We start from the raw sequence: 16,497 nt of genomic DNA on the forward strand, positions 1-16,497 counted from the left end.
CTGGAATAAATATTTTCAATACCGCTGGATGCTTTAGTATGAATTTATACCCTTTCTTCCATAAAATCGCCTTTGCTGTATTGAACTCTTTTCTCTTCTTTAGGAGTTCAAAACTTATATCTGGATAAATGAAGATTTTTTGCCCTTTATACTCCAGTGGTTTGTTGCCCTCTCTTACTTTTTCCATTGTCTTCTCCAGTACCTTTTCTCTTGTAGTATATCTTAGGAATTTTACTACAATCGATCTTGGTTTTTGTTGTGGTTGTGGTTTAGAGGCCAATACTCTATGTGCCCTTTCTATTTCCAATTCTTGCTGTAGTTCTGGACATCCTAGGGTCTTAGGGATCCACTCTTTTATAAACTCCCTCATATTCTTGCCTTCTTCATCTTCCTTAAGGCCCACTATCTTTATGTTATTTCTTCTGTTATGGTTTTCCATTGTATCTATTTTTTGAGCTAGTAGTTCTTGTGTCTCTTTAGTTTTTTTATTAGATTTCTCCAATTTCTTTTTTAAGTCTTCTACCTCCATTTCTGCTGCTACTGCCCGCTCTTCCATCTTGTCCATTTTCTTTCCCATTTCTGTTAAGGTCATCTCCATTTTATTTATTTTCTCTTCTGTGTTGTTTATTCTTTTTCTTAAATCCTTAAATTCCTGTGTTTGCCATTCTTTAAATGATTCCATGTATCCTCTAATAAGAGCAAGTATATCCTTTACCTTGCCTCTCTTTTCTTCTTCTATTTCACCATACTCTTCCTCTTCTTCTTCCTCTGGGTTGGCCATCTGTTGTTTCTTTGTTGCCCTTTCCTCCTCTTCTATCTTGTTTCTGTTGTCTTCTGTGGTCTCTTCTTGCTGCAGGTGTTCTGCAGCTGTCGTTGCCGGCTGTGGAGATCGACTCCCCAGCTGGTCCCCCCTCCCGTCGGTGTGTTTTTTTTCATTCGCATCGCGCATGCGCGAAACTTCGCGCATGCGCGGTTGCGCACTTTTGCTCGGCTCTGCGAGCCATTTTTGTAGTCCATTATTTACCGACCTGAGGGAGCGGGTTTCTCTCTCCGCAGCGGGCCTCTTCGGACAGGTAAGGCCTTCACCTTTTTCCTCCTTTGTCTTCTCTTCCTCTCTTCTTACCGTTGCTTTCGACTTTTCTTTTTTTGTCGCCATCTTCTTTCCACCTTTATACTCACTTTTCTGTAACTTTTATTTCTGTGCCTTTGTGTTTTCTCTCGTTTTTCCTGACTTTTCTGGAGAGGGCTGGAGTTCACCGTCCGGCCACTACTCCATCGCGTGACTCCTCCCAGCCATGGCCTCTTCATTCTATTTCAGCTCTTTAGGTTGTCCTGACAAGAGCTTGAGAAGTGGCTGCATTATTCTGGCAGCTGCTGGAGGTAGAAAGGTATCATGCTGACAAATTCCTGCAGCCCCTTAATGGTAGATGGTTTGGGGAACTTGTGTATGGCCTTAAGCTTGGATGGTAGTGGGATCACCCAGTGTTGATCAACATGATGACCAAGGAAGTCAAGGGACCTTTGGCCGAACTAGCATTTGGCAAGATTAACTGCTAAACCATGATCGTTGAGCCTCTGACTGAGCTGATGAAGATGTGCTTGTTGTTCCTGACAGGAATGGCTGGCAACGAGGATATAATTCAAATATATAAACACAAAGTCCCGGCCTATCATTGAAAGGTCTGGGCTGTGTTCTTCAAACTGAATGGCACACAAAGCAACTCAAAGAGCCCAAATGGGGTAATGAAGGGTGTTTTTGGAATGTCGTCCGGATGAACTAAGATTTATTGGTAACCGCATACAAGATCAATCTTGGAAAAGATTCAGCGCCATGTAGATTCACTGTAAAATTTTCTATGTGTGGAACTGGGTATCGATCTGCCGTTGTAATCTTGTTAAGGTGACGATAGTCCCCACAAAACCTGCAGTCACCAGATACTTTGGGAACCATACAAAGTGGGGATGCCCATGTGCTATCGGAGCACTGAACTATACCCATCACCTCCATTCTCCTGAATTCCTCTTTGGCCAACTGCAGTTTGTCTGGGGGCAGTCTGCATATGCATGCTTGAAGAGGCCATCCATTCATCCATATATAGTGCTGTACTACATGCTTGGGTTGGGCTGTTGTGAACTGCAGAGTTTCGATGCTCAGAAAGTCAGCCAGGATTTTGGTGTACTCATTCTCTGAGAGGGTCACAGAGTCGAGGTGTGACACGGGTAATGCGGCAGGTTGTAACGCAAGGGACTCAAATGTCTTGGAATTAACCAGATGATGACCTTTTAGATCCACTAGGAGGTGGGTGCTCATAGAAAGCCAGCACCCAGCTGCAGCTGAGACATTTCGGCGATGGTAAAGGACCATCTGAATCGGGAAGAGCCAAAATTGAACAGTATTGTCCTTACCCTATATGTTCTGATGCTGCTGTTGTTGGTGACCTCTGATTTTCCCGGGTGTGTGAGGGAGGGTGGAGGGGTTGGCACCAGCAGGCCGCAGCTCCCCACCTTTGGTGACAATAGCACCACTGCTCACACCACTGCTCTCCCAGTGCCTATCACTTCTGAGTCTGACACCGCACCTCCATCAGGGGTAGGTATAGCTCACGCCCTTAGGCATGATGCCACCACATGACCAACAGTCACTTCCCCCTGCTGTTTGGTGTGCCATAGCTCATCCATGTGGACTGCCAATCAACAGGGAACCACTGAAACCATTGTCTGCAAGAAGCAGATGGATGACTTCTGGCATCTGTTCGCAGAAAATCTGCTCGAAAAGAAAACGGGGCCGTCCATGAGTGCCAGCATCTCATTCATCAGTGCAGAAGGTGTGCAGTTGCCTAGGCCTTCCACATGAAGGAGCCTTGCTGTCCTGTTGCTGCAGGCAAGTCCAAAAAATAGCTTTGAACTCATCTTTGGCTGGAGGCTGGCATAAAAGGTCAATGATGACTTCGGTATCCGGATTTAGTGATGCAATGACATAGCAATATTTAGTAGCGTCAGCGGCAACCTGATGAATGTGAAACTGGACCTCTACCTGCTCAAACCAAGCCAATGGTTGCGAGGCCCAAAAATCAGTAGCTTGAGCACAACAGCGTTCTGTGTGTCCATAGCAAGGTCTAAAAAATTGTTTTGGATCATCACGGTCACCACTGTAGCGAGTAGTGCAGTGAACAAAACACAGCAGGAGTCATCTGTGAGCTGAACCAACAGAATTCTTTAATAGAACCTTCACAGGAGTTTAAATAAATACAGTTGGTACGCTATTACCATCACCTGACCCTGGAGGTCGCACACCTCCCAGAGTCATTTGCGCCCCCCAGCCACCGGTAACTCCCAATTCTGTGGGGGGCAATTAAGGAGTGGCGTGATTCACCACAATATACATGTAAAGACTAAGATTCAGCGTGCAAGCCAACCCTCTGTGCAACCCAGAACAAAACTTTTTTAAATCTTTGTTTTCCTTTTGTGTTTTCTCAGTTAATTATATTATATATTTTAAATAGTGGGAGGGGTTTTAAATACTATGTAATCACTGTATCTTAAGTTTAAGTATATAAACTATATAATTACATGGTTGAAAACTTTAAATAAAATATTCAAAAAAAGATGACATCGACATTGTGTGTATGTTTTTTTTAAATGATTCTGTATTAATACGTTTATTGATTGTTTCATCAATTGTATAGGGGAGGGAGGTAGGGAGGGAAGTAAGGGGATGGGATTAACACATACTTTGTATCTATATATATATCTATATATATAGATATATATATCTATATATATATAGATATATATATAGATATATATATCTATATATATCTATATATAGATATATATATTTCTTTATCCATAAAGTTTACTTGTTTATGGTTTGTTGAGTCTAAAAATCAAATATTCAAAAAAAGATGATCACCAATTGAATCAAACACAAATGAGCTCTGAATTGTGCAGAAGCCAGTGTCCAAGTGAATTACATAAATGGGGTTGTAGACAAGGCTTGAAACTTGATTTATTGAACATCCCAAGAGTGGGATGTTCAATAAATCAAGAGGAAATGAAAGAGCAGTGGTATATATAAGATAGTGAGAGGGAAATTGAAAAGCAATGCAACAGGCTGGGCAGAAAATATGAAAATAAAAGTCTGCAGCATGGATCAAATTCAAAGTTAGTGGAACTAAAACAAAATCAAAGCTTTATGTCGATTTAAATGAATGCAACATTTGCAATAAGATGATTGGCCAACTGCTTTGCTCCTCAGGAGCAAGATGGGAATCTTCATTGCCAAAAAAGACAAAGCACCACTTCTGTTTTTGTTTGTCCAGTATCCAGTAATCTTTTTTGGCCCTTCCTCAGCCCTTCCTTCCTTTTTGTGCTTGCTCTATCCCATTCCCACAGTAATTGCAAAAAAAAGTCCCAACCCCAAATTTTGACTGCTTATTTCTCTCCATAGATGCCATCTGACCTGCTAAATCCCTACAGCTTCTATTTGTTTGCTCAAGATCCTAGGTTTTCCAAAGGGCATTCGACAAGAGAGATGCTAAGAGGTTTTCACCAGTTCATGGGTAATGATAAAAGGAAAATATCTTCAAAATAAGGAGCTTGTTATATAAAACTGAGGTGTTTCAAAATTGTTTCTCCAAGAAGGCAGCAAAACGCTGGAGCTCTCTGCTGCCAAGGGCAGCAAATGCCAAATGATTACATACATTTAAAGTGGAGATGGATAAAATTTGAAAGATTGATGAGTTAAAGGTAAGTGGGGAACTGATACAGCAGAGGAGTCATCTACAATCATACTGAATGGCAGGGCAGCCTTAATGCGCCTAGTGGCCTCCTGCTATTTTCTTGTGAAACACAATGATAACTAAAAAATTAAAATTCCCAAGAAATCTTGTTCAAAATACTGCAGGTGTTCCAGAACTCAATGTACACCAGACCCACCAAATGAAAAATGGCCAAATTTAGTTCTGAAGCTTGACCCCCTCAGATGACCCAATGGATCTTACCGCAAGTTGATGAACTATTAGCAAAGAAGGCCGTTCAGGATGACACATTCTTTCTTTCTGTTTATCCATTTGCCTTGATATTAGTTTTCCTTCATGATAATGATCAACTATTTTCTCATTAATGTCAGAGTTGATCTGGAATATCAATTTAATGCATGGGGACCAGGTCATAAGAACTCTATTTTAACCAGAGTAAGATACTGTGGTGATCATTTTGGTGGAAACCATGACCACTACAAAATTGTTCGAGACACTTCCTATTGTGATACAAGTTAGCCCATACAATTCTTTATTCAGGCCAATTGGGAAATTTTCCAGGATTCTTAAGAGTTGAGTGGTTCATCTTGCACTCCATTGCCCATCAGATAAATCACCTCTTGAATGAGTCAGCCACAATATGAATGAAAGTATTAAAGAGACTGAAAACTTTGTGAAAGACGTGCATGAAGTCTCACGACAAGCAACCAGACCATCCCTTGTCATTAACTTTGAACCCTTTATCTCAGTAATTAAACTTTGTTTCAAAACGTCTATGAAAAATCAAGGCAGGGAATTGCAGCCTGAACACTTAAATGAACAAAATCTGCAATTAAACCAGTAAGTTTATTTTTGTATTGAATGTGTTCACATCTCAGAAAAGCAAACAAGGGACTAACAAAGAGTCCCAGTTAGACAAAATGACAACCTAGAATTATCTGAATAGTTCATGGATGCATAATAGATCCAGATTTTCCAGGACCTCCACCTCCACAGCAATAGCATTGGAGTACAATTGACGCTTTTATATCCTACTGTTTATTCGTCTCTTGTACTTGTACTTGTGCACAAAGCTCTGGCACTGATTTGATTTCAAAATTTTTATCTCTGATTTCAGGAAATCCATGTTTCCCCCTCTCCTTCTCCCCAACCCCTCCAGGTATAACCTGCCACTCTTTGAGACCACTGTTATCCTCCCATTTTGGCCTTTGAGATTTACATCATTAAAGGTATCAATGAAGGATCATCCCTTCATCCCTTGAGATCTTAAGGTTCTGGTTCCCCCTGTCAATTACTCCACTTGACTTGAGACACATAGGACATGCAAGGTGCTGGAATCCGGAGCAACAAACAATCGGTTGGCGGAACTCATTACCGTTTATTAGGAAAATTGTTGACCAATCGTCAATGCTGTGGGCTGGAATCCTTCAACAAGACAGAGAGTGCAGAGGGAGGTCAGCCAGTCACTTTCTTTGAGAGGTTTTTCAACCAAGCCGAGAGCTTCCTTCCCAATGATCTTTTTTTTAATGTGATTAGTGACAGGTTTGTTTGAAAGTTGCTCTGTTCAGCATCTTGCGACATTTTACATTGTTGAAGTTGCAATATAAACACAGGCTGCTGCAGAAAGCCATCTGCGATATTCAGAAGCTTTATTTTTAAATTTTTTATTTTTGATGATATTCAGAAGTTTTTTTTTGTTTTTTTTAAATTTTTTATTTTTGATATTCAGAAGCTTTTGAAGCATTTCCAGCATTTGAACGAGGAAAACAAAAGATCTCAAAAAATATTTCTTCATTTCTTTAATGGAGACCTAATAATAGAGATTTTCTGTGATTTTTGCTTTTGTCAAGCTTTTTGTCACCTTCCTCACTCTGAGATAGGTGGACATGTCCTGCCCCAAAAACTGCTGCACAAAAAAAAAATCCATGCTGACACTCCGTGCCACACTGCACACTGTCAATTACAGGGCCATCTGTCAGATAAGACATTAATCCAAGGTTCTGCAAGCTCCCTCAGACATTATAAGAAAATTCCCAAGGCTTTAAAGAGCAGCAAGAGGCATTTTTTCTGTTGACATGCACAAAGCATGTTCTTCAATCAACTAAATTGAATCAGATTGATGTAAAGGTTTAATTAAAAAAAACTTTTACATGGTGACTATTTCCACACTGTGAGGAAACTTGGGACACCTGCATGAGTCTGTCCAAGCATGGTAGCCACAAACATCCACACCAGAGATAGCTACCATCAAACACTGCTACTGAATGTCTGCCAACACCCAGTAGCCATGCTGAAAAATTTCACAGTTAAAACTGCCCTAGAAAGAATTGACAAGAGCTTCCATGAAATTCATTTAAATGGAGCTAATCAACTCCAAGGGAAAGAAAGTTTTGAGCAATTGCACTTTTTTTTCCCAAAAATATATTGAGCATCAAAACAACTCCATTCACATTCTACAGATGTATGGTGTGCCATTATTTTTTTTACAGAAAAATCTGCACACGTATACATGAATACAATATTCACTTACACTCTCAGATACACACCCAGAACCCCCACTTTGGTATCTTTGCTGACAGTGTCATCAGAATATGATTGATTAATCTAACACATACAACATGCAGTTAGACGTTTACTCCATAAGCGTGCGTAATTCAGAGAAATAACACATAAGGGGCTGCCTTTTATGAAACCAAATTGCGATGGACCCCTCTTAATGTGTATTTGCTTTTCTCCAATTTAATGAAGAAAATTAGGTCCTTAATCCATTGTGGCTTAAGAGGGACACCAATCAGATTTCCATGCTTAGCTAATAATACTTCTCGTGTGTTCAAATATTATATTCTTCAATTTTTGTCTGCACTAATTCCATTACAAAGTAGGTATACACAAAGGTTTCAGTGGTTATGAAGTGTCTGGGATGCCCAGAGTTCAAATAAAAATATTGTTGTTCTTCAATTGAGTTGTACAGGACAAAAACAGGTCTTTCGGCCCAAATTGCCCATGCCAAACGGGTCACCTTAATAAGATGAAATTAAATTACATACAGAAAGTTTATTTATTTTGGCACCTTTTAGCAAAAGTCATGTTGACCTATACATTTCCTATGAGCTGTTGAATTTGTAACAGCATAAACACAATTTGATGAAGATTCAAATTCAAAATTTGCAAAACAAAAATGGTTAAAGGAAATTAGTAACAAATTTATGACATTGATGATCATGCTAATAGCATAGTTTTTATTATCCATTCATTAGATCCGGTACTTCACACATTTCAATGAATTTATTTTAAAGAACATCATATTCACGAACTGGCAAGAATTAGACGCTGCAAACAGTGGTTATGATGCACACATAACATGTAACAATATCATCTGACCTATGTTCTGCATACTAAAAACATTGGAAAATTGCTACACCTTGTTTTACTGTCTGATGAAAACAATGGAGAATTGGGCAAAATGATGCAAACACATGTATTCTGGGAATTTTCTATTTCCTGATCATTGCAGCAGTTTCTCAGTCTCCTTGCATTGAAAGTTTACATGATTTCCATACATTTCTCCATTCCTCGTGCTAATTTAAAACCATATAACCATATAACAATTACAGCACAGAAACAGGCCAGTTTGGCCCTTCTAGTCCATGCCAAACACCTTCTCCCACTTAGTCTCATTGACCCACACCCAGCCCATAGCCCTCCACTCCTCTTTCATCCATACATCTATCCAACATTTCCTTAAATGTTAAAATCAAACCCACATCTACCACTTCGGTCAGAAGCTTATTCCACATTCCCAACAACCTCTGAGTGAAGAAATACCCCTTCATGTTTCCCCTAAACATTTCCCCCTTCAATCTCAATCCACGTCCTCTTGTTTGAATCTCCCCCACTCTTAATGGAAAAAGCATGTCTACATCGATTCTATCTGTCCCCCTCAATTTTAAATACCTCTATCAAATCACCCCTCAGTTTCCTATGCTTCAGGGTATAAAGTCCCAGCCTGATCAACCTTTCCCTGTAACTCAAACTCTGATTTATGAAGGCCAAAATACCAAATGCTTTCTTCACCACCCTATCTACATGTGACTCAACTTTCAGGGAATGATGTACCAGAATTCCTAAATCCCTTTGTTCTACTGGACTCCTCAATTGTCTACCATTTAACATGTATGACCTTTGCTGATTAGTCCTACCAAAAAGTAGCACCTCACATTTATCAGTATTGAACTCCATCTGCCATCTTTTAGCCCACTCTTCTAACTCTCCTATATCCCACTGCAAGCTTTGATAACCTTCTTCACTGTCCACAATACCACCAATCTTCATATGATCTGGATATTTACTAATCTAATTTACCATTTACCATCTAGATCATTAATATATATGACAAATTACAATTGACCCTGTACTGATCCCTGAGGCACTCCACTAGTCATTGGCCTCCAACTTAGCAAACAATTTTCTACCACTATTCTCTGGGATCTCCCATCCAACCATCATTGAATCCATTTCATTACTTCAACATTAATGCCAAATGATTGAACCTTCCTAACCAATCTCTTATATATAACCTTGTCAAAGTCCTTACTAAAGGACATGTAAACATCTACAGCCTTCCCCTTGTCAAGCTGTAATCTGATGCAAACAACATAAAGCTGGAGGAGCTTAGCAACCATGGGTAGAAGTAGTCAGTCACGGTCTAGGGTCGAGACACTTTAGTGAGTCTAAAATCGGAAAGGATGATATCAAGTTGGGAAAAATGAGGGGAGGGAGAAGCTGGGGAGTGACTTAGAGGTGAAAGGATAGTGAACAGAAGATGGAAGAGGTGGAGAAACAGGTATAGGGAGAGACCACTGAGCACAGGGGTGAGGGAGGTTAGAGAGAAAAGTAAGAACAGGATAAAGAGTGGAACCAGATAAAGATGGGTGATAACTGGAAACATCAATGTTCATACCCATAGGTTTAAGGCTATTCAAGAGGAATAAAATGTTTTCACAAGGTTATGTTTAGCTTTAAATTTCAAATAGAATTGCATAAACATTTGTAATAAAAGTAAAAGAAAGACTATCAGAAAGAGCAGGGAAGTTGATCCATTGAATCAATGAGCCACTAAATGGATCAAATGGGCTCCTTCACTGTAGCTACATTATTTCATGATTGTATATGACAAAAGACAAAGGAGGAAAAACCCAACACCCAACCCCAACCAACCAATTTTCCCCTGCAACCTCTGCAACCGTGTCTGCCTGTCCCGCATCGGACTTGTCAGCCACAAACGAGCCTGCAGCTGACGTAGACATTTACCCCCTCCATAAATCTTCGTCCGCGAAGCCAAGCCAAAGAAAGAAATATGAGAATACTCTGTAAATCAAAGACCTTCTCCACACCATAGAAATTCCAACAGGCTTCCAGACTCTGCCATGGTTAAGTCTTGGAGTGAGATGACTGCATTTAAAGTTTGCATCATTCATTTTCACAAGTACACAGGGAATTTGTATGAATCCATCATGATTTTGTAAACAAATCATACAAGCCCATATGCCAAGTAATGTTAACACAAATATATTTCAGAAACACTGTACTGAGTGATACTTACTGTTTCTGATTAATACAGTAAGAACATTGGAAATAGGAATAAGTGCAGGCCATTTGGCCCTATCTTAAATGGGGTTTTCTAAAGATTCACCACTCTCTGAGTGAAGGCTGTGACCTTTATTTTGAGATACATCATCCTTGCATCTACTTTGTTGAGCCTCAAATTAATTTTATAAGCATCTTTATCTTCATCCTTGCATCCAACACAGATTTTTATCTGGGCTGATTACATCACTGATGATGTCATTTCCTGTCCATGTGACAGAAGTAGTGATGTATTTAAGGCCAGCATGCAAACCTGGAGGTGTCAGTCTTGCACTAAACTTCACAGCATGTACATTGAACTTCCCTGTGTATACATTAATTTGATAACATGCACAGTGATTCCACAACATGTACACCGATGTCTATAGTAGCTCAGTATAGAATACTTCTCTATATACAGCTACATGCACTATTTCTCTAAAAGACACAGATGAATTTCTGTTTAATGTTATTGTCTATTTGTTTTAGTAATTTAATAAATCTGATACAGTAAGCTAATTCTTCATAAATTTATAAATCTGGAAGTCTATATTCAGTTGAAAACATAACTATACAAATTGCTAAGATGATTGATAAACAATAGTGGAGTCAGTACTGAGCTCTGCAGCTCACCACTGGTCAAAGGCCTCCAATCATTAAAAAAAACATTCTTCCCCTACTACCTGACCTCTTCCACTAAGCCAGTTTTGAAACCAATGGGCCAGCTCTCCTTGGATCCCAAGTGATCTAACCTTCTCAACCAAGCCACCATGTGAAACCTTGTCAAAGGTCTTGAACAATCCATATATAAAAAGTCCACTGCCTTCCCTCATCAATCCACTTTGTAACCTCTTCAAAAAAAGAGCCATGGGACACGATTTTCTATACACAAAGTCAATCAGTCTCTGACTATTCAAATCCTGGTATATAAAGTCCCTCAATATCCCCTTCCAGTAATTTTCCGACCACTGATGTTCAAATCACTAGCCACTAGTTGCATGGCTTGTCCTTGTTTTTTTTAAATAATGGAACAACATTAACAGCCCTCCAGTTTTCTGGCACTTCAACCAAAGTCAAAGATGAAGTAACTATCTCAGCAAAGGCCTCACTTCCCCCCAAATACAAGGATGCATTTCATCACACTTTGGGAATTTGTTCAATTTAACACTGTCCAGGACTGTCGAGACCTTCTCCCTGATACTTTGTATGTGATACAGGGTCATGCAATTCATTTCCTTAAATTCCTTGTCTTCCAAAATCTTCTCTACAGCAAAGACTGATAAGAAGTATTCATTCAAAGTCTCACATAAAGACAGCCCTGTCGATCTTGAGTGGATCTAATTCTCTCTCTAGCCACCTATTTTTTTGAATTATTTTTATTGATTTTCAGTAATAACACGTTTATACAGTACAATTATGGAATGTGCCTCTGGAAGGAAAAGATAAAGAAAAGCATTACAAGAATAACCATACATATGGATTCCCAAAGTACAGCCATATTAATAATGAATAGAAATAATAAATTTAAATTTTTCAAAACCCTAACCCTAAACAAGGTTGAAAGTTAATATTGATGAGATAAAGTTGCTCACTCTGAAGTGGAACAACACAGTGCCAAAGTTCTGTATTAACACCAAACCTAGAGATTATGGTAACAGCCAATGAATGGGCCACATAACATTTGGAATCTAATGCTTGAGTCATTAATTGCATATCTAATGTTTTTCTAAATTTAAACAGGATATTATGTCTCTTAGCCATTATGCATGAAGAGGTAGGGTATTAACTTTTCACTTAATCAAAATAGCACGACTGGCCAGCAACAAAGTAAAAGATAAAATGCGACATTTCATTGGAGTTAGTAAAACATCGTCTTCTCCAAGAGTTTCAAACAGAGCAACCGGTTTGGTTCTAATTTTAAATTGAGAATCACCGATCATGTCTAAAAAATTCTCTGCAATATTTTATCAAACTGGAGCACATCCAGAACATATGAATTAAAGAAGCATCACCAATTTACATTTATCACAATGAGAATTTATATCTGAGTAAAACAAGATAATTTGACTTTAGACATGTGGGCCCTATGTACAACTTTGAAGTGTAGCAGACAGTGTTAATCAGTTTGAAAATAGAGTCCCAAACCTCATTGGACAGTGAAAGGTTCAAATCCTGTTCCCAGGTATTTTTAATTTGGTCTAAAGGGGCATGACTTAAACCAGTCAACTTGTCAGAAATAATAGATATTAAACCTTTACTGGAAAGTTAGCCACCCTTTTAATATATCTGTAGAATCTCTTGGCATTTTCCTTTATCCTGTCTGCTAGTTTCATTTCACATCATCCTTTTGCTCTCTTCCCTCTAAGCGTACTCCTACATTTCCTATACTCATGATAGGATTTGTTTGATCTGGAGAACTTAAATTTGCCTCCTTCTTTTTCATGAACAGATTCTCAATATTGCTCATCAACCAGAGTTTCTAAAACTTGCCAGCCTTGCCCTTTAATCAAACAGGGATATGTATTGCTGTCTCACCATTAAAAAAGTCCCACTTTCCAGCCATCTCCTGACCTGAAAACATCCTTCCCCAACAAACTTCTGCAAGTTCCTGCCTAATTGCTTCAAAATCATCCTTCCTCCAATTTAGGCCTTTAACTTGTGGACTAGTACTATTTTTATCCATAATTATTTTAAAACTATTTTAGCTATGCTCACTGAATCCAGAGCTCCTCTACTATCACTTCAGTCACTTGCCCTATCTCATTCCTTGAGAGGAGGACCAATGTTGTGCCCTTTCTTGTAGGGGCCTCAATATATTAATTAAGGAAGCTCTCATAGATGCACTTAACAAATTTAACTCTATTCATGGCCTTTGTACTGTGGATGCCTTAGTTAATGTTAAGGAAGTTGAAATCTTCCAGTAATACAACCCTATTGGTCTCACAGCTCTCTGCAATCTCCCTACAGATGTGCTGTTCCAATTCTCATTGGCTGTTTGGGGGGGCTATATCACAGCCCCATCAAAGTGATAATTCCCTTCTTGTTTTTCAGTTCTAATCATACAGAATACGAACCAGTCCTCATCAAGGAGTCAGCAGTGGAGAAGAACAAGAATTTCAAATACCTGGGTGTCAAACTCTGAGGATCTGCTTTGGAGCCTCCATGCTGATGCAATCACTAGGAAGGCTTGCCCATGGCTAAACTTTATAAGGAGTTTAGGGAGATTCGATATGTCACCGAATACTCTGGGGAAACTTCAACAGGTGTATTGTGGAGAGCATTCTGGCTGGTTGCATCACTGACAGGTTTGGAAGTGCCAGTGCTCAGGACAACAAAAATTTCCAGAGAGTGGTTAACTTGGCCTGCAATATCACAGGCACCAGTCTTCGCTCTAGTGAAGACATCTACAAGTGTTGATGTCTTAACAAAGCGGCCTCTACCTCAAGGAGCCCACCAGCCAGGCCATGCCATCTTCATTCTGCTACAATTGGTGGGGGGGGGAAGTACAGGAGCCTGAAGATGAGCACTCAGGGGAAAAAGGACAGCTTCTTCCCCTCTGCCATCAGATTCCTGAATGAACAATGAACCCTAGACACTACCTTGCTTTGTCTTTTTTCCCTTGCACTATTTTTATTTATTTGGCAAGGTGGTTTATCTAAATGTTTCCACTGTGATGCTGCCACAAAACAACAAAGTTTGTGATGTTCATGGCAATAAATTTTGATTCTGATACAGCTTCACTTGATGGCCCTCCTTAGAATATCCTCTCCAAGCATTATTGTTCTGTTTTAGCTTATCAAAAAAAAATCTATCTCCTCCCCCTACCTTACCTGCTCTTCTATCATGCCCATGGCATGTGTATTGTGAAACATTGTTCTTTTCTGCTATGGCTATAATGTAATGGCACTGATTTACCCAGTTTACAAAAAATTAAAGAATACACTCTCAGCACAAAATGAAGTTGACTTTCTTTATTCTCTTTAGACACAACACTATGTTCTTCAACTCCTCAAACACCACCCAGCCAAACCCTTATGACCTTCTCATTGGCTCACACCACACGGGTGATCCTGACACTGTCACTCTCCTCCTCCTGCATCTGAAATCCATTCCTGAATGCTGATTGCTTAACTAACCAGCATTGCTTCAGATACATCATCAGCTGCAACTGACATCAGTAACATCCCAGTTTCAAGAAGCCAACACCCTGAGTTCATCTGCCTTACCTACATTAAGCCTCTTGCATTCCAGTAAATGCAGTGTGAACCACACATCTTTCCTCTCTTTGATGTACTCTTGTCTATTCTGTCTACTGCATATATTCAATGGGAGTACTATTTATTGTCATGTAATAAAAAAGAAATGTAACATTGCACAAAATTTGCTTTTAGTCCGCTATTAGGCAGACTAAGAGTCACCATTACCATTGCCCAGTGCCCCTTACAGTCGGAGAAAGAGAAACAAAAGAGAATTCCCTCAGAGTCACCGAGTGTCCATGGATTCACGTCCATCAGCCCCACACCCTCTATAGCCACACAGGACTCCAGTTCAGTTCAAACCATTGGCAAGCAGAGCCCAGATTCAAACTTCCAATATGAGGAAGCCTTCAGCACCCAGGGCCCTTAGGGATTCCTTTTTGCTCTCAACACCAACTTGAATTCTGGAACTGATCCTTGGTTCACATGAGCCAGTCTCCAGTGGCCTGCAATCCGGTGTGAGTCTTTTGACCTTAAGACACCAACAGTTTGCTGCCTGTACATGTCTTTCAGCCGCAGAGTCCCTCGCCGGTCCACCACTGTGGTCACCACGCAAAGGGTCATCCCCGCTGCTTCTCCTTCTCAATGGGGAGGAGTGGGGGGGTGTTCGCCCCATTATTGGTGCCCAGTGCCAGTTCAGTGCTTCCCTGTGGTCTACAACCTCTGGAACACTGGTGTTACTTTCCTGTGCCCATCCCGTGGTTGCAGGGTTTTAAGTAAAAAGCCTTCAGTTCCTTTAACAGGTCATTTAAACCCTGTACAGACCTGTCAGCAGTAGGACTAGGTAGGGCCCTTCACTCTCCCTGGGTCTGCCCTAGTTGCTATTACAGCAGTTCTGGCAGTGCCACCATATTTTTTTTATCTGGTTTATCTCTGCTCTTGGCCCCAGCTCCCTGCCAATCTACTTTAAACCCTCCTGAATAGCAAATCTCTCTACCAGGATATTGGTTCCCCTCCAGTTCAGGTGCAATCTGTTCTTCATTTACAGACCACCTCTGTCCCAGAAAAGACCTCAATGATCCAAGTGTGTGAATCCCTGCCCTCTGCATCAACTTTTTAGCCATGCCTTTCGATTCCTAAGCACATTTGCATGAAGCTACAGGAGAAATCCAGAGATGATTACCCTAAAGATCCCTAAATTCACTCTGCATCTATTTCATTGATGCTGATGTGCACAACCACCTCCAGCTACTCACTCTCCACCTTGAGAATGTTCTGTAATTGCTCAGAGACATCCTTGACCCTGGTACTCAGAAGGCAACATGCCATCCTGGTGTATCTCTTGCCACCAGAGAAGCTTCAGTCTGCCACCCTGACCATTCCCCATCTTCCAACTATGGAATCATGATAGCTCTGCCCAACTTAATCCTTCCTTGTTGAGTCTCAAAGTGTTGTGATGTCCCTATCATGGCTGTTGCCCCCTGAAAGATCATCCCCTCCAAAAATATTCAAGACAGTAAAATTGTCACTGAGGGAAATGTCATGTTGATTCCCAAAGAGTCTGGGGATAGTCATGTTCTTTTTTGAAATCGTCCCATAGGATTCTTTATGTCCATCCATGATAGTAGACACATTTATATTTACTCCTGATCTGACAAGCAGTTTCACTAAAACTACAGTGATCGCTCGATGGTAGACTGGTGCATCATCAATGATATCTCTGCTCAAATCTCCAAAATGGGATGTGAACCACATCATTCTGATTCAGAGGTAAAAGCCCCTCCTTCTGAGGTACAGTTGATATGCCGCCACATCATTGCATCTGATGTAGCAAATGCAAATGTGGACATTCATTGCCACTTTAACTTGAAAGGTGAGCTGTTCGAAGCAATACAATCTCTAATATGGCCCTTATT

The 16,497-nt window shown here is 40.2% G+C and overlaps 1 protein-coding gene and 1 long non-coding RNA gene across 5 annotated transcripts in view; one reads left to right on the top strand and one right to left on the bottom strand.

The window, feature by feature from the left end:
* The window catches only part of LOC138760770 (uncharacterized), a 72,684-nt gene extending 58,388 nt beyond the window's left edge, over positions 1 to 14,296 (top strand). The window contains exon 3 of the long non-coding RNA XR_011355858.1: positions 13,437 to 14,296. This is a non-coding gene — a long non-coding RNA (uncharacterized lncRNA). The remainder of the gene's footprint in view (positions 1 to 13,436) is intronic.
* macrod2 (mono-ADP ribosylhydrolase 2) overlaps positions 1 to 16,497 on the bottom strand; it is a 1,543,249-nt gene that overhangs the window by 395,268 nt on the left and 1,131,484 nt on the right. The gene's annotated exons all lie outside the window — the stretch shown is intronic.

This window comes from Narcine bancroftii, chromosome 4 (genome assembly GCF_036971445.1).
Source record: "Narcine bancroftii isolate sNarBan1 chromosome 4, sNarBan1.hap1, whole genome shotgun sequence".
In the NCBI taxonomy this organism is placed as follows: Eukaryota; Metazoa; Chordata; class Chondrichthyes; order Torpediniformes; family Narcinidae; genus Narcine; species Narcine bancroftii.